This window comes from Anastrepha ludens, chromosome 5, assembly GCF_028408465.1.
Source record: "Anastrepha ludens isolate Willacy chromosome 5, idAnaLude1.1, whole genome shotgun sequence".
NCBI classification, from domain to species: Eukaryota; Metazoa; Arthropoda; class Insecta; order Diptera; family Tephritidae; genus Anastrepha; species Anastrepha ludens.
The window spans coordinates 19,716,868-19,735,701 of record NC_071501.1 but is presented as its reverse complement, the minus strand read 5'-3'; the positions used below and the strand labels follow the sequence as shown (position 1 = coordinate 19,735,701).

At 38.5% G+C, this 18,834-nt stretch overlaps 1 protein-coding gene across 2 annotated transcripts in view; it reads left to right on the top strand.

The window, feature by feature from the left end:
• Positions 1-600: 600 nt before the first annotated feature.
• Positions 601-18,834, top strand: part of LOC128863063 (ankyrin repeat domain-containing protein 29) — a 94,606-nt gene continuing 76,372 nt past the window's right edge. The window contains exon 1 of one of the 2 annotated variants that reach the window (XM_054101963.1): positions 601-925. The gene's annotated coding sequence lies outside the window, so the exon portion shown is untranslated. Of the gene's footprint in view, positions 926-16,429; positions 16,724-18,834 lie in introns of those variants that run through there. The other variant, XM_054101962.1, reaches the window with a different exon arrangement.

Genomic DNA, 18,834 nt, shown 5'->3' with positions numbered 1-18,834 from the left:
TGTTCTCTCTCGCGGAACGAAAATGCCCAAAACGTTGCATGGCCGTGAAATTTTACTCTCCATTCTCGCTGGTCCATTCTCATCGACGCCTAAGAAGTTTCACTTCAAAAATAAAAAAATAAAAAGTAATTAAAGTGAGATAAAATAAAACAAATAAAACTAAAATTATATCGAATATAAAGTGGTGAAATTTCATCAAGCAATTTGAAATACAATAAAATAAATAATTAGCGGCAGATATTTTTTATGAGGAGCTTTTTCATAGCAAAAATACAGCCGGAGGCTTGCGATTGCTTGCCGAGGGGCGACAGCTATTAGAAAAAATCTGTTTCTATCATTTTGCTGTTTCATGCACGGAGTATCGAACCTAGGCATTCCCGAATGGTAATCACGCACTAACCATTCGACTACGGTGACCGAAATCATACTAAGAATATTTATTTCCTATTACGCAATTTTTAATGCGGAAAAAATGTAGACCAAAATCTGATAAAATAAAAAAAACTTTTTTTCTGAATTTCAGTGTGGCAACATCAATATGCCAATGAGGATGATGTCTACTTTTAGGCACTGCGGCAGACAGTTGTGTTTAGTCGTCAAAGTTGGCTGCGTGCAAATCTTGCTGCTTACGTGTTTCCAATGTAAAAATATTAAATTTCAATATGTAAATATTGCATTAATTAGAAATGTAAAGTGGTGTGTGAAAATATGCCTAAATTTAAAGTCCTGGAAAGTAGGCTACAACGCAAATGACTATTTCACAAGCAAAGCGATGCTACTAAAAAATATGCGTAAATTACATAAAATAATTAGAATTTAAAGTAATTATAAATTGAAAAAATAACAACAACAAAAAAAAAATAAAAGAATTGATAATACACTTTTTTTAAACAGCTTTACATAATAAGCAGTGCGTTTTCCAAAGGTTTGTAAATATTTCAAACATTACGCAAATAACCGTATTGATTAAAAACTCCAAACAACAACTATCTTCCTGTTAGCACTCTAACCACATTAAGTAATCACAAAAAACGGAAATAAAAGGAAGCGAAAAACTTCAAAAGAAACCATCTTGGTTATGCAAAGTTTAATCAAAAAAAAAGAAGATAAAAATCATTTGAACTTTTGACTCTCGCTCTCGTCCTCCAAACATACCCGCCAGCAGCCAAACTGCTATTCCTCGCTGCTTTCCTTTGAATTTTATGCATTTGCATTCATTCACTTTCGTAGGATGGCAAGTGGAATTTTAGTGTTGTTGTAACGCTGAAGCCAATTGCAGGCGCAAGCCTAAATCAAGCGGCTGCATTTGCCCGCACTTTAAGGCTATTCGCCTGCCTGAGTGCCAAACTGATTGATTGACTCCCCGGCTGGCTAGTTTTTTGTTCGCCTGCTTTGATGTCATCTACACACAGGATGACGTGTATGCGCCATGCAAATGCGATATATACAAATACATACCCAGCAGGAAAATCCATTAGCAACCAGCGACGTGGTAGCTGGCTAGTTTCTCTTTTCTGCATCAGAAATTTGCGATTTCCCAGCAATTTTCTCTCAATGGTTCAGAATTAGTGTTCAAATTAAATTATCGATAGCAGAAGCCTTGGGGTACCCTTTACGAGGTACGAGGTTTGAAAAAAAAAATGTATATGGGGTAAGGTTTTTTGATAATTCAAGCGCAGATTGTACTTTGCTCCAAAATAAATGTGCATCCAAATATTATTCCATCTAACGGTAATTCGCAACAGTAACACTTCAGCAGCTGTAATATTCCGCTTGATTTATTGGTTCTCTTAAAACAGAGGCACTCAGTTGGTCTATATTAGCGCATTGAAGCAATGATAAGGAATCGTTTTTTCACGTATTCATTGTGTTTGGTCGAGAACTTCTTAATTCTAATAAAATGGGAAGGCAGAAAAGTTTAACAGATCGCGAAAAGTGATAAATTGATATCTCAACCTCAGTGGGACTTTGAAATCGCCAAATTGCCAAAAAGTTTGGTCGAAGTCCAAATTTTGTGGAGATTTACGTGAAACAAGGTGCCTCCTATGGTATGAACTACAAAGGCAGAACTCTGATGGCTTTGACACCGAGGGAAATCCGCAAAATCCTTAGAATTGCATCAAATTCCGACCTTCCAACAGCAAACATTGAAGAATGACAAATTTTGCAGTCAGCAAATCCGCTGTTCGGAGGGCTATTCTAAAAGCGCCACATCTGAAGTATAAAAAATTGCAAAAAATAAAATCACCTTTGAATAAATTTCGCAAGGAATGCCACTTCGATTTGGCAATGGACCACATGGCTTGGAGCTCCCTTGCAAATAACGATTCCGGTGAATGGAAAAAAGTAGTAAGACATGAAAAGAAGTTCAATCTGGATGGGCTGATTGAATTTAATAACTATTTCCATAACTTAAGAAAGGAGACAAGGTACTTGATTCGACTTCACAGTCGTGAAGGTGGTGTTATACCCAAATTTGGCTAGAAGACCTGGAGTTCGCCAAACATAAGACAGAGGTAATCCTGATGACTCGAGACCGCATGCCACTCAAGGTCAGCATGCAACTAGGCAACACATCCCAAGTAACTCAAAAAGCGGTGAAATACTTGGGTATTCAACTGGATTGCAGGCTTACGTTCTGGGTTCAGTTACGGCACGCGGCTACAAAGACAGTGAAGGAATGCTGAGCAGATTAATAATGAACATAACCTACACAGTTTAAAAGAAGGCTGGTCAAGGCCACCACAAACGCAATACTCCTGTACATCAGCGAAATATGAGAAGATGCGGTAAACTGTAAAACCAAGAGCAAAGCACTGGAGGTTGTACAACGAACAGCGGCACGCAGAGTTGCCTTAGCCTACCGCACTGCCTCAGACGCTGCAGTTTTTGTGATTAACAAGGAGATACCTATCGACCTCATGGCCCGGGATTGGGTGGATGAGTGGGATTCTAAGAAAAAACCACTAACGCCGCGGTACGGAGATGCCAAACCATGCAGCGGTGGCAAAGCCGATGGGACACTGAATCGAGTCGCAGATAGACTGCGAAGCAGCGAACGATGGCGCCGAATACACTTTTTTTAAATGCGACAGTTGGCTCGTATATAGAAAGAGATGCTCTGAGGGAGTAAGTTGGCGATATCGTGCCAAACAATGTGATTAGCAAGATGCTTGCATGCGAGGGTAACTGGAATGCGGTTAAAAGATACGTGAAAGGCGTAGTACGGAGAAGAAAGATAGACCTCGCCGTAGAGGAACAAAGCGAAGCCACACATATAGAGACATAAGAAGGCGAGCCTATAGCATGAGACCGGCTACAAGCATGGTGAGTGAATAGAACTGATCCATTTCATGTATGCCATTCTGTGCCTTCCTGAAGTATCGCAAAAAGTAATCCCAGGAAGGCAGCCTCCCCATAAGAGGAGGAGGGATTGTTTTAGTGGCGACACAACTCGACGCAGTAGACGGCGGTCGCTGTAAGTGCAAAGGCATTTTGGACCCTACCTCAAAAACAAAAAAGGTGGTGTTAAGGTATATGGAGCAATATCGTACTATGACGCGTTCAAGTTGAAAATTGTACACTAAAAAATTGACGGGAAACAGCAATAAAATTCTGTTGGAATCACTTTTTCCCGAGTTTTGAGAAAAATTTGGTGAGAACTTGGATTGCGTTCCAAAACGTTGAATCCTTTGCATAGCCACCGTGTTTCATTTGGTGTTTAGTACCTGGAGTTTTGAACTCGAGCACTTTCGAATGACCGTCGTTTAGTTTTTGTTTTTTCTTAAATGCATTAACTTCACTTTATAAGATTATTAAAACTTTTAACACTATTAAAACAGCTGTCGCTACCAGAAATTGCTGTTATTCTACTACTTCTGGTCCAATTTTATTTCATTAGTTGAAAATTTTCCTGCAGGGTAGCTACAGTGCTCTAAATGCCAGTCAATTTCTGGGGATGAGTGCCAACTGGCAACTGGTGTAGTCTACTTGTAGGCTCAAAATATTTTAATGCTTGCATTTGCATGCTGCTTCTTGCTATTTCCTTTTGCACAGTTTTTGTTTTTGTTCTTCGCTGTCTGCTGCATTCTTTCATTCATTTGTGCTGCCATTCAACAGCAGGCTGCCGACTTGCGTTTCCGCTCTCACGCCTCGCCTACGTTTAGGCGTTCAAGCATAGCGTGGTTTTTGTTTCGCTACACTAAAGAATGAATTTGCTAAAAGTGAGTTTTGTGTAAATGAGTGCGCTTAAACGGATGCATTGTTGTTATTTTTGTTATTTTATTTTTGTGTTATTTATTTGTATGACGACAACGACAACATGTAAATGCTTTTGATTGCATTCAAGTAATGTTACTGTTTTTGTTTTTGTAACACTTTAGCGTGCTTAAACGTTATTCACCTGCAAAATTTGATGTTTGTTGTTGTTGTTGAAAATGTCGTGAACGAATTCAATGAACTTTAAATAAATGCTGGGCCAGGTGAAAAATGACTTAAAACCAGTGGGTGGGGAGGCACAGAAGGATTTAAAGAAACCACTTAGCCTCGTTGGACACATTTCAGTTGCGTTTCGTATTGAATTTAGTGTACTGTTGTTATTTCAAATATGAGTGCATATGTATGTATGTATGTGCGTTTGCCTACACTCTTATATGGATGAAATGGTTATTTTTTTTACTTTTAAATTTCGATGATAATATCTGGTAAACCAGTTTTCTAAAAAAAATGTGTTTAATTTCAGTACACCCTGTCCTATTAAACTGGGCAAATACACAAATACAAATACAACAAATTACCTCTTGTATCTGTATGTGACTCCCGTTTCCCCTCTTCCCCCTTCCCCGACTCGAATGAGAACATTTTTCATTTTTCACTTATTTCATGGCCAAACATTTGCTTTGGTCGGATGAGAGCTCCGATCAGAACGAACAGTCACAAATTCGATATTCGATAACTCGATAAAATTTTTAATCCTGAGTGTACTTATTTTGATCTCTTTTTCTGTAACTTAACAAATAAATTTATTTGTGCTGGCATTTAGTAATTTACACCAATCTTAAGCCACTCAATTCCAATATTTATGTTAGCAACTATTTTTGTGACTTGAGACGAACCGGATATTCAGTAACTAATTCACCTAATTTAGTAGTTAAAACCAATAGAGACAGTCAGGTGTGCTAGGATGATAGTACGAGATTTGTCCAATTTGCTATGGTGAAAAACCAAATTGTGCGAGCAACTGCAGCTCAAACATCACTGGGTAATCGACAGCAGAATTCTGCCCGTTCATTTCACACGCACTCACACACTCAGTCGTTGTTCACATGATGGAGAGACTAGAGCGGTGCCTATCGGCGACTATTGTTGTGGTTGTTGTTATTGTTGTTGAAGTGGTTGAGTATTTCTACTACAATAATCCTAATTAGCGACCAGCATCGTTTTACTACCACTGTTCTCGTGTGATGATGTCTTTTGATGTGAAACATCTATAGGCTCACTTGTAAACCGAATCGTTGGTGTGGCGACGCTTGCCGTGGCGACGGGTCGCCACGCTATACTAAGGTATACATATATATATTTTATGTGCAGTTGTATGAGAAGTGCTAAGCCAATTTCAAAGGAACAACTCACAAATGATGTGGGTTAAAGTTGTTAGTATGTGTGCCATGTTAGAGAGACAAATGTAGAGCTGCTAAAGAGCGGCAAGTTGGATGCTCGTGAGTGCTCAGTAAATGTTGGTGCGTTATGTGTTTTTGAATGTGTTCGGTAATTTGCTATGTACATAGATAATAGGAGTTCGATTACAGAGAATTCATGGGAAACTGGAAGGCTGCCTAGAGTGGGCACCTTTGAGGCGCGCTATCTGTTCGGAGAAATGACGAAGGTCAGTGTTTGAGTTGAAAAATATCAAAAGGTCACAGAAAGCAGAGCCACAGCAGAAAGAAATTTCATTACTCAATTATTTAAACCAAGTGGAACTATTTTGCAATGCCAAATTTATTGCTTTATTAATTCGAAATGAAAAGTGCAAACTTATTTAATAGCAAATTCGAGATATGCCAGCTCGTAATGAGCAAAAGTTGAAATTGAATAAAAAGTTTCAGCCTATGGAGGAAGGCATATTTTAAAGACACATTTTGATTATCATACAAAGTGACACAAAATTAATCATGCTATCGGATTATTTATATTTTTTACAAATAGTGCAGAACGTCAATCATAATTGAAATTTGTGAAGTGTAGAGCTGCTGTATAAAAACAGACAAGCAATGGCGGGCGTAAAGGTCAAAAGTCATCACTCAATATAATTTCTTTATTTATTATTTTTTTAATTTTATTTAATAATTTTCAAATACAAAACTGGATGATTAATTTAGCGCCACCTGAAAATTCAAAAATTCCATCACTCAAAATCATTTTTTTATTTAATATTTTTTTAATTTTATTTAATAATTTTCAAATACAAAACTGGATGATTAATTTAGCGCCACCTGAAAATTAAAAAAATTTCAGCACTCAAAGCACACTTCAAAAAGAATTTCAATTGCAAATCAACAACAATCCAAGAGAATCTACTACCAAATATGGAACAACAATAGATGCTGTATTTGTGAGATATCTTGATAATATTTCATCCAATACTTTTGTAACGTACTTTAGTTATCATCGACCAATCGTCACAGTAATACCGGCAGAGGAAACATCGAATATATCTATTACTGAAGTCACAGATGAAAATATTTAAATTGTGGCTTGATATTAATATCGAATTTTGATATCACATGTAAATAAATGTTTATTAAATAAAGTTACCATTTTCTGTAAGAAATTCGTAATACTTCATTTTTTCATTAGGCTATATTTAATTCCTGTAATAATATTATCTTTTATGCATATTACTTGTACACACACGATGTTTCACATCTGCCAGGCGTCCCATGACGGCTCACATTTTTTTTTTTCTAAGTCAGATCCATTTTGTGAGATCCAGGTATAGCAGAAAATTCTTTATCTCGATGTCTGAGATCTCATTAATAGGCAATATTGGATCGAGGAGAAAATCTGAACTAAAGCTTGCACCTATGTGTTCACTAAAAGTTCCAAAATGGAATCGGGAGTCGGAGCAAGGGTTTTCTCTAAATCAGTCAATTTAAAGAATCTCCTTTAAACTGCCGAGTACTGCTAGTGTTTTTCAAGCAGAGGTCTTTGCGACCCTGCAGGCATGCAAAATGCTTAGGGAACGCGAAGTAGATATTAACATTTTCCCGATAGTCAAGCCGGGATCAAGGCTCTGACGACGCCATGGTGCAGAACGAAATTAGTAGGAGGAGATCAAATCTCTTGGGTGCGCAGGTAACATTTGTCTGATCTGGGTTCCAGGACATAGGAGCATAGAGGGAAATAAAATTGCTGATAAGCACTTTCTCTGTAAATGTCCGGGTTTGGCAGCTAGACGATTATGGTCACTGGGAGATCCTTTCTTCGAAAGCCTGGGGCAGTGCGCCAACCTAAATCCCATCAATCTTCTCCATTATGTCAACAGCTCTGGCTGCCTGTAGATATCTGCCTGTTGGAGATTTCATAATGGTATCAAAACGGCGCTTCATTGCTACTTGAGGAGTGCCAGTAATATCATATTGATTCTGACTTTATTTTGGATCTAAAAGAAATATCACATCATTCAAATGGCCAGCTCGGCTTCGCTGGTAGTTGTTCAAGCAGTCTGCCCAACTTTCGATGACTCAAGCCAATATCTGCGGTAAATTCCAGCAATAGCATCTCAATGTTGGCCTCGAGTTCCTCTAAAAAGTTTGGCTTTTGTTAGCGTCGATCACGAATTTGATGTAGCCCCAGAGAAATTAATCGAGCGTTGGAACCGCAGCTCGCATATTGTCAAGCTCTGACCACGTTGTTGCGTTGTGCAATTAAGCTGAAGCGGCAGTTTTTGGATGGATATAAATTCTCCGGTAACGCTCCGGTAACGCTCCGGTAACGTTGAACCGACTATAGGGGAACCATGGTGAAAAGATTTCAAAGGTGAGTTTTGATAGAATCAGCTAATTGGCGGAGGGATGTTTGCAAAAAGACTGAGATTGTGTTGGTGATATACGAAAAAAATCAACCAATGACACCTCGTGGCCGTCTGAACAATGACTGATGGGACGAGTGTGTGAATAAATGTAAAATGATCGTGCAGAATTCGGCTGCCGAATCCCCTGTGACACGGCAGCCTAAGTTCCCTTCACTATTTTCTTTTTCGCCATAGCTAAATAGCAAACCTGGTAATCTATCATTCTTGAGGGGGGCCGGAGCATAGAAGACCTTAAAAAGCGATGAGGAGAGAGGTGAATCTTAGATATTTTGGCTTTCAAAACTAGGTGCGTCGTGCATAAAAAAATCAATGTATGTATGTGTGAACACCTTCAGCTCATGCTATTGTAATTACATAAGTGGGCTCCACCGCCGCCTCTCGTGTTGTTGTCGGCGTCGTCATTGTTGTTGATTAAATGTTGCATGCAACATATGCCATCTAATTACCTGCATTTAATTGCCACCATTGGAAATGAGAAGAGTGGAGCTTAAATAATAACTATGTTGCAGCAGCATTGTATGCACACACACATACATACTCACATTCATACATATAAAAAGTTGACTGCCATAATTCTCCAGTCATCGCATGCAACATAATGCCTTTTGTTGCTTTTTTCTCTGTGGCATCCGCTGCATTTGCTACACTGCCGACCTGTCCGTCATAGTTGACGCTTCCGTTGTTTGCTCCATTTTCAGACGAGTTTCTGTGGTTTGCCGGCTCAATCTTTGCTTCTTTGCGCTGTGCTGATGCTGAGAGGTCTCCAGAGTTGGCTGATAGGATTGTGGCAATGCGCGTTCTACATACATGCACATATACATATACATACATACATATATTATTTTATATATAAAAATGTAGTCAGACATAAAAGCAGCAGCAGTAAAATTGAATCACTGCAGGAAAATGATGATGTTACACTGCTTTTGCGTGCAGCTGTTGCTGTTGTTGTTGTGCGCACTTGTTTATGTCATAAATGTCACGTGCAGTGGATGTGCAATTATTTTCAGCTAAGCAGTGCGAAATGTAGATCTGCTAACCGCTGCTAAGTACAGGGTGTGCAAGTAAGTAATTCAGTGGAAAAATCACATCAAATATAGTTGAAAAAAAAATTCACATAATTTAAATTCTTCACCAATTGAATTAGCATTGAATTTTCACCCTGTGCTTCATAGAGTTCTGGATAACAGCTAAGAGAGGAGCGCAAGCTGGAAGTCTCTACCTTTGTTCAGACGCTACTATGGCAATCAAGTTCACTCTGCTGAAACGAACCGGATTTAGATCAGTTCTAAGACGCACACTTTCGCAGAGTTGTCAAAAATTGTAGGTGGAATTTTATTCTATTACAACAACAACCTCTGTATACCACGATAATCGTCCAAGTGTTGTAGCTCAGAAGGCCAATGAGAATTCAGAATTTCACAATGTCTCAGACAGAAAGCACATTTTCTACTAGGTTGTATGTTGAATATACAGGGTGCTTACGGTATTTGAGGCATGCATATACATATGTGACTATAAGTTCCCGAAAATATTATTTTTCTTTTTGCTCTTTTCCAAATAAGACATGGGCGATTACAACTTAACGCAAGAAATGAAGAGTTCTGAGGTTATCCTCGTTTTATGTGCAAGTCACACCAATTTAGAAATCTCTAATTTTCTTAAGTGCACCCGTTCATTCGTTCATATGGTACTTGTTGCAATTGTACAACGCTTCTAAAAAATGAATAAGAATCTTTAATAAACAAAAAAAAAAAAAAGTACGCCGTGAATCATTCGGCGATGCAGAATCTGTTCCACAACGCAAAAAACACTAGGAACGTTCTGACACTCTCCACTCTGCAAAATTTAATAACAAGTGCAAGCGATCATTGACGATGACCCTTCAAAACCAATGAGAGCTCTTGCGAGGGATCGTAATATTTCTGAAGGATTTTATCCGTCGAGTTGTCCATGAAGATCTCCGGTATACTCGCAAATCCTAACTTAAACAAAATTAAACATCCTGAAGCGCCTGAGAAGCTGTGGTTTTTGTATAGCGAAAAAAAGTTAACGAAGACCAAAAGACAACCGCTGAAATGACAGATTACTAGGTTTCAATCCTTGTGAGCAACAAAGCATATGCCATGCGACACGCTTCTTTACTCAAGGGTTTCGAGTGAGTTCAGCTGCATATATCGAGGTTCTAATGACAGTAGTGAAACCCTATATTGATAGTGTACGCACTGACAGCCCATACCTCTTTCAGCAAGATTTTCTTCATTCACACAAAGAGTGGATGGCTGAAAATGTTCATGACCACATAACACCGAATTTATGGCCGCCTTACACGCCAGACCTTAATCTCCTGGCTGAGCGTTAAACCAATTAGCTTTCTCTTAACTTAATTTTTTCTCTGAAGGCTGCAATTAATACCGTTATGGTCAATATGAGCATAAGGAGCATGTGATTCGGGCATGCACTCGTTTTAGGACCCGGACCTAGGAGGTTATTGCAGCTAATGGAAATTTTATTGAATGATTTTAGAGATATACAGGTATAATAGATTAATGTTGTCCAAAGAGTTTGTGAAGTTTCATTAACTTTTGTTTAAAGTAAAAGCGAATTAGTATTACTCTCAAGCTGTCCTCAAACTCCGTACGCACTCTGTATATACGAGGTGACGCAAAATTAATCTCCATATCGGAAGATATATGGCATCGTACGTCAATCATATTTGACACTTGCGAACTAGACAGCTGCGGTATACAAACAGACAATCAATGAAGCGCGGGAAGTTCAAAAATAAAGATTTCTATCATTCAAAATAATTTTTTTTATTTAGTAAACAAATATTCAAAAACACAATTGGATGATGAATTAATTGGCGCCATTTGTTGGGTGCTTGGCCGAGCTCCTTCTCCAATTTGTGATGTGTTTCTTGATGTTGTTTCCTAAATGGGTGGACCTAAAATGCTATACCGCCTACGAATGGCAGATGATTTTTTATGAGAAGCTTTGTCTCACGGAGGTTTACCATAGCCTAACGGGGGGAAGGCGCTATTAGAAAATATCTTTTGTATAATTTTTCGGATTTCGTGCTCACAACAGGCTGGGCATTATCGAATGGTAGTCACGCATAAATCCATTCAGCTAGTGCAGTGGAAATTGATCTTCTCTAATAATATCGGACGTATTCGATTTGAGGAGCAAATTTTGCATAAGAAATTGCAGTTAAATACCACAGGTCAAAATCATTGTAAACTAGTGTTATCAGCATTATCCGTTATACTGGCATTAGATATTAAAAATACAAGAACGGATTTTTTTGGAAGAAGAAAAAAAAATGCTTTTGCACGATATGTTTGTGGTTTTTCAATATATTAGGTTGGGAAATAAGTTCGTAGCGTTTTTAATTTTTGCTTATTTTACAATGAATTGTTTGCTGTTTGGCAAAGAATAAGTATTCATTCGATAAAACTCTTTCTGCTCTACAAAACAATGTTAATTGTATTTTTGAGTTATTTAAATTTTTATTAAATAGTTTTGAGGCATAGAAATGGAGTACCCAGTAGGCGAAAGTCAACATTTTAGACACTTGCGCTTCTTTGCTTTTCATCGATGTCAAAAAGCTACCGAAGCAGCCCGGGACATTTGCGACGTGTTTAGAGAAGGTGTCATAGGCGAGTCTACAGCACGGAAATGGTTTGCAAAGGTCAAAAATGGTGGTCGATGACATGTTCCGCAGTGAATGGCCTTCTGAATTCGATAAAGAACGTCTCAAATCACTTTTGAAGCAGACAGGTCGTCAAAACAGTAGTGAATTGGCGTGAAAAAAGAACTGCGATCATAAAACGATTCTCCACCATCTTCATTCAATGGGATTTACCGAAAAATTGGAAGTCTAGGTGTCTCACGAGCTCAACGAAAAAGACATAGAAAGTCGCCTTCAAATTGCTTCTCAGAGTCGCCCCCGCCACCGAGCAACACGCGGTCATGGACAGCGCTTTTTGTACGGAATCGTTACGGGAGATGAGAAATGGTGCCTATACATCAATATGAGATACGCACGCCAAAGCCGAGAGTCAAGCCGGATCTTCTTCCAAAGAAGATGGAACACCTTCCAAAGAAGACCTTGATGTGTGTTTGTTGGGACTGGGAGGGCATGGTGCACTGGGAAATACTCGAAAAGAATGCCACTGTCAATAGGGAGCTCTACTTTGTCCAGCTACACTGCGTGGAATGGACACACCATATCCCTGCACAGCAACGCCAGGCCCCATGTTGCACAAGTCGTCGAAGCCACACTCTAAGAGCTCGAATGGTAGGTCCTTCAGCATCCGCCGTATGCTCCGGACCTTGCACCGACCGATTACTATGATATCTTTTCTGCTCGCTGTCAAACCATATTAAGGGCGTTACCTTCGATGACAAAGAGGTCTTTGAAAACTGGTTCAACAACTTCTTTGACACTTTTGACCGAACGGCTTCAACAAATTGGCCGAAAGGGGTGAAGAGGTTGTAAACAACAACGGCGAATATAAAGGGTGGCTAAGTTTCAAGGGCCGGTGTTGGGGTTGAATAAAAAAACTTTTGTTTTTTGGAAATTATTGCCATTTCACTTTATTATGATAATATTGGTATGGCTCAATTACGTATGGAACAAAATATTGGCCAAATGACCGCCACGGCCTCGGCGACACACGTCCATCCGATGGTCCAAATTTTTAATGACGCTGAGGCATAATTGAGGTTCTATGCCGTTAATGTGCCGAATTATCTCATTTCTTAGCTCTTGAATTGTTGCTGGCTTATCGACGTACACCTTTTCTTTCAAATAACCCCAAAGAAAGAAGTCCAACGGAGTCGTTGACGTTTAGGTGTGGTTCACATTCAACATCGGCCCTTGAAATTTAACCACCCTTTATAATTGATTAACTTATTAATATAATTATTGTTTAAATGAAAGTCTTCGGTAAAAACGCTACGAACTTACGAGTATTCACGAACCCAATCGTTCTGATTCATCATAGAGAGAAGATGAAATTTTCCATTATTTGAAAACAGTGCCCATGGACATCCTAAAAATCAACAAAGGAAAATTTTATTTATTTTCTGTGAGTTTTATTTGGTTAACAGTTAACAGACAATCCAATATCGGTTTAATTTTATCAGAAGTTAACTGACAGAAATTCGCTAGCCATACATTGAGAAATCACTTTTTTCGCCACCTACCGTTTAAGGCATTCTGAGTAAACGGCACTTAGCAACATTTTCCAATGACTTGGAAAATATTTCCCATCACTGATGTAAACTTATAAGAAACAAGTAAGAAGTCTATGTACATATGCACACACATACATTCACATCTACCTGCGTATGCACATTTCAAACTTCTATCTCTTTTGTACTCTCGAAGCTGTAGCATTTTTGAAATTCTTGTTCATAATTTCCCAGAAAATTTAGCAAATTGCTGATACAATTGAAGTGTCTCACGCGTCATTTTCCGAATAAGAGCAACTTGGCTAATTACACAAGAAATTACATAATTCTACTTAGCGAAGTACGAGTATCTCGTTTTGTGGTGGAGTAGAAAAATTGCATGAAAAATGCTGATAAGGCAAGAAAAATGCGCAATGTTTGCACAGCTTTCGTGTTAAATCAAGTAGCACTACTAGCAGTATGTATGTATGTATGCGTGTGTGTATGTATGAACGAAGGCTTATATGTAGAACTTCAGCCACTGAAGTACCAAGCCACGAACAACAATAAAGTAGAGCAATTGTTGCAGTTAAAGCACAAAACAATGCAATGACAATAACAACTACGATCAGCTTACACGCACTCACATAAATAAAGGGTGTTCTAATAGAAGTGTTTTTGTAAATTTGCTTAGTATTTAACGGTAGACACACTAACGAACATGCAAGTAGTGGCAATAATTTCGCTGGCATCAGCAGTGAGTGCGTAGTATTTTTTTTCTTTTTTACTTGTTTACTGATTTTCTTATTGGGGGCAACTCACTGTCTCAGACTTGTAGAAGCTTAACCATTGTACCTCAGCAAAGTGTCTCCCTCCTTCTTGTGAAGCAAGAAGTCGCTGTCGTAAAACGAAGAAGTCCCATTAAATTGGGCTCTATGAGATCGACATCCATGATAACGAATCATCTAGGCGGAACACTTCCCTCAAATCCGGTCGTAGGCTAGAAATTCATGTATGTAATGAAAGTCCACGGAGGATGGTTGCGTATTTAAACGTCCACGCAAGAGAGCAAAGTCCCTGAATGTCATTCACTTGAAAGTGGCCAGGAGGATTCTTCTGCATACAGTCTAAGCACCTCACAAGCTCCGGGCTTTGCCCAAGTATCCTCTGGGTAGCTCCCGAACATCCGAAACATTTGAGAGCGAGCTAATGGGAGAAGACGAAGCAACCTAGAATATCTGGTTGTGCGTTGGGTTTGAGATCCTCCACGTAAAAATCCAGCCTCAATGAAAAACAAAATAAAGTATCGGATGAGAACTGTCGGCTAAAATCGCTTAAGCGGTATCGCGTCAATCAAGAAGAAGAAGAAGAAGAAGAAGGAGAAGAATGGAAGACAGTCTTATCATCTTCATTACTCAACTTAAAGCCGAGTCGCTTAACCTCTCATCTGTTTTGTTTTAGAAACTGGTTCAAGTGAATAAATTCGGTGCTTTTTCCAGCAATGGTCCGCAATTGGCGTTTGCCGAAAGTCAGTTGAAGTTCAGTTTTGCCTCTGTGTGTGCCAAGAAGCTTCTAGGATTGCCAGTGTTTATTGAGATGCCAGTATCCATCACGATGAAGAGAATTCCATAATTTTTGAGTAGTCACAATGTTTTTGTGACAAAAGTCGGCTGATGACTGTTTTGCGCGTAGCTGCCTTGAATCAGACAATCATTTGCGGACCATTGAACTTCTCTACTGAAGCAACTCTAGCAAGTGCGTCAGCTTGTTTCTCGACTTTCCTATCTGTAGGTCGTGACAGCCCGGTATTGTGGCGCTTCTGCGAAGCTCGCTCAGTCTATGCATGTTTTCGCTCACAATCTTTGAATTTTCCCACAAAGGCTAGCAGACCGAGATAGCTGCTTGACTACTCAAGCAGATTAATACCTCATATTAGGTTTCCATGCCTTGCAGCCTCCCAGCCATAGATATGGCTACATTTCTTTCTGAAAGTCAGTGGGATTATTAACAAGGGACTACGAAAGCTCAATTCTTTCCATCTCGGCAAAAATTCCAGCTTCAAAACACGAGCAAATTATAGAGCTGTACGTCTACACAATGTTATTATTGGATGGGTACCTAACCCAATCATTAGTGTGACACTCTATTGGGTGAGGGGTGTTACATTTAAATCGTCACCGGATGAACAACTCGGAAAATTGTTTATCGATACGACCCAGATTGATAATAAGAGTTATGAAGCATATAGGTTAGTCATTCGAAGATTGTAGAGGAGCGGCAAATAAAACTTAAGTAAAAGTGACTACAAAGAAATATCCCCATATCTAGTGTATATGTTGATTTGGTTAGGTTGGTTTAAGTTACGTGGTTGCCCTTGCTGGGTCATACTTAGGCTCTTGGCTTAGGGTTCGTAAAATCGATTTCCACTAGAAATATGATCAGGTTTCTCCTCTTTACAGATCTTTTAAGAAGTGTTTACCCATCGATTGAGATTTTCGCCTAGATAGTACCGGATAGTGTCGCAGAAGGTATTGCATACTTTGTGCCTCCTCCACATCGTGGCAACTTCTACAGAAGTTGGTACAACGAACGCCAATTGTTGCTTACTGCGCAATGACAGCAAAGAAGCTTTTTGTTAAATAATAAGTCAGCTATAGTTTCCAGCCACTTAGGAAATCAGCCAGTTATTGTCTATCAGACCTGATTTTTTAAATAAAAATACAAGGAATTTGTTAAAGAAGGTATCTTTTTGAACCAAATTAAGAAACAGCTTTGTTTATGCTTTAGATAGATATGCTGACATACATATGCATTTTTCTTATATTTTAACTTTTTTCTATTTATGTACAATATAATAAAAAAAATTTGCTTACCTAAAATTGAAAATTTGACAAATCGTTTTTAATTTCTGCCTTACTTCTCGACCAGCTATTATTTGCGCGTATTGGCAATATATTGGCGCATATCTGCTCTGCAGTGCTATTATACATTACCAGGTACTGTTACCACTCTCTGTTAACAGCTCATTCAATTAACAGCACGGCTGCTGGCGTTGTTCGGCCTGTTCACGAACAGCCCCAACTTTGGCGCTCGTCCACTTCGCATATGCCACTCGCACCGATCATTGTACGCTTTTGTTTGTTTGGTTTGAGTTGCTTCAGTTGCATTGCGACAACGAAGGTGTTCGTAACATTTGACTAGAGTCAACGGGAGTTTTTACATGCACACGTACATAGGCCGCATATCGAGCACTTGTTTGAAAATTCTCACGGCAGCCGGTACGTGACGCGAGGCATTTGAAAAGACAAAAAACAACAATAAATCTCGTGCTAACGCACTGAATGGTGTTATCACTCGACTTACATAATTGGCTAAGTGTTAATTAAATATTCAATTATCAAATGATTTAAGCCAATTCGAGTGGTGGGTGATTCGTGATTTGCTTTGCGGGTAAGATGTGGGAAAATAACAAAAAAAAAATAAAAATTGTATTAATAATTGTGGGATGATAAGAAAATAAAAAATAGTTAAATGAAAAAAAAAAAAAAAAATCGCAATAAGAAATCTTCATTCATGTGACTTTACTTATTAATATCCAGTTATGGTAGGTAAAAAAAAAATTGTAAAAAGATGCTTTGCTTTCTGACGCATTTGCTGGATAAATTTGTACAGAGAAAAAGTACGAAATATAGAGCGCTGCGGATGTCATGTGTGCATATCCATTCACACAAACTTTAATGTGTGTGTGTGTGCAAGTGATCTGTGTGTATTTTTGCATAAAATAAACATTAAACTTTATGTGTAAATAAATGAGATCAGCGCTGTTGCTGTTGCTATTTGGAGGGGAAAGAATAAATAACGATAAAAAGCCAAATTTAAATTCATATTTGGCACATAAAATATCGTAAATTTAAAATTTGGAACATGTGAACAATCGTTAGAGAAGTCAAGTTTCATTATTCAAAGCATAAATTGAAGATGTAGAACTACTTTCGCTATTTCGTGTTGATCAGCGAGGGCTGCCAATTAAGCAATTTGAAATTCTTGCCATTTATACATAATTATCTCATTAATTGATTTTTTTCTTTTGACTAATTTTGACTAAAAAGATGAACAGTCTTTGGAGATCTTTACAATGCGTGTACAGCAGTAAATTTACATTTTCCATTTACGACATTTGCACGCAAAAAAAAACAAGCAAAAAAGCATATTTTTTAAGGAGCTTAAAAAACCGTTGGCTATTAAAATAAGTTAATAAGCTGAGTTGCTCATTAAATTTGATTGTTGAAAAGAAAACGGGGAAATTGTAATTAGCAAAAATCTGCTTTTACGCATTTTGCAACCTTAACAAATTTCTTTGGCGAACTTCAAAATTTCGCCTTTGAGCCGCCCGTTAAGATGACCATAAATTGCCGAATTGCGGTGCTTTTCAGTATTAGATAAAAAAAGACTTTTGCTTTCAAAACATAATAATTTACATGCATTCATTTCCAAATTATGTTGTTAATATTTTTTCACGCCTTTTTGTCAAACCTTTCAAATTAATTTTCCGCCTCACAACTTATTGAGCGTATTTACCCTAAAGCAGGAGGTTATCAACTCGTAAGAAAACTACATATTTTGAGAACGAAATATTCAAAAACCAAAGGGTTTCCATAGCTGGGCACCACAGATTTGGAATGCAGGGAGTTCCCTTTTTCTCCAATATAATTGGTGTTTGCATCCTTTATTTGGTGTTTGGCCGAGCATCTCCTCCTATTTGTGGTTAGAGGATTGTTGTTGTTCCGCAAATGGAGGAATCTATAGTACAGTGCCATCCGAAAGCAAAATGTGGTTTTTTATGAAGAGCTTTTTCAGGGTAAAAACTCACTCGGAGGTTTGTTCTTGCCTGCTGAGAAGCGACCACTATTAGAACCTTTTCAATCTCTATGGGCCCGAGGTGTTGAGTACGATGGCGGCTGTGTCTTGAGTAAACACATTTTTACACGCCGAGAATTGTCGAATGGTAATCGCGGATTAACTCGTTCTACACCTGTATAGGTGATTAGAAATTAGAATTTTGCGGATTTACTTCTGAGGCGATAATGGTTTACTTCTGGGAATTTTATGGAGATACACATTTTGTATAAGAATAGAAAACATATCCTAAATTTTTTTCCCATCTCACAAAGTCATAACGTCACTTAGCGCTCACAGTTTTAAGCTCGAGTTCAGGAAGAAGCAACGTTTGGAATTTATTTAAAAATTATTACCGAAATTTTGAGTTGCAGGTCACAACTTCAATAGCGCCTCGCAGTCGTAATAATCATCCCGGCAGCTCATGTGTGATATGGGGGAAAATTTGAGTCAATATATTCCGGTGTGAATGGTTCCACAATAATTGGGAATCTCTCTGTTCACCTTCTAACGAAGTTTGGGTAAACATTTTGGTTACGCACTTAACAGAAAGAAATTCCATTAATGTTTCTCCGATTAATGCGATTCGACAAACATGCAAGGGAATCGTATGGCGGATAAATGAGCAAGCGAGGGGACTACCACTCGCCTCCCTCTAGGTGGGA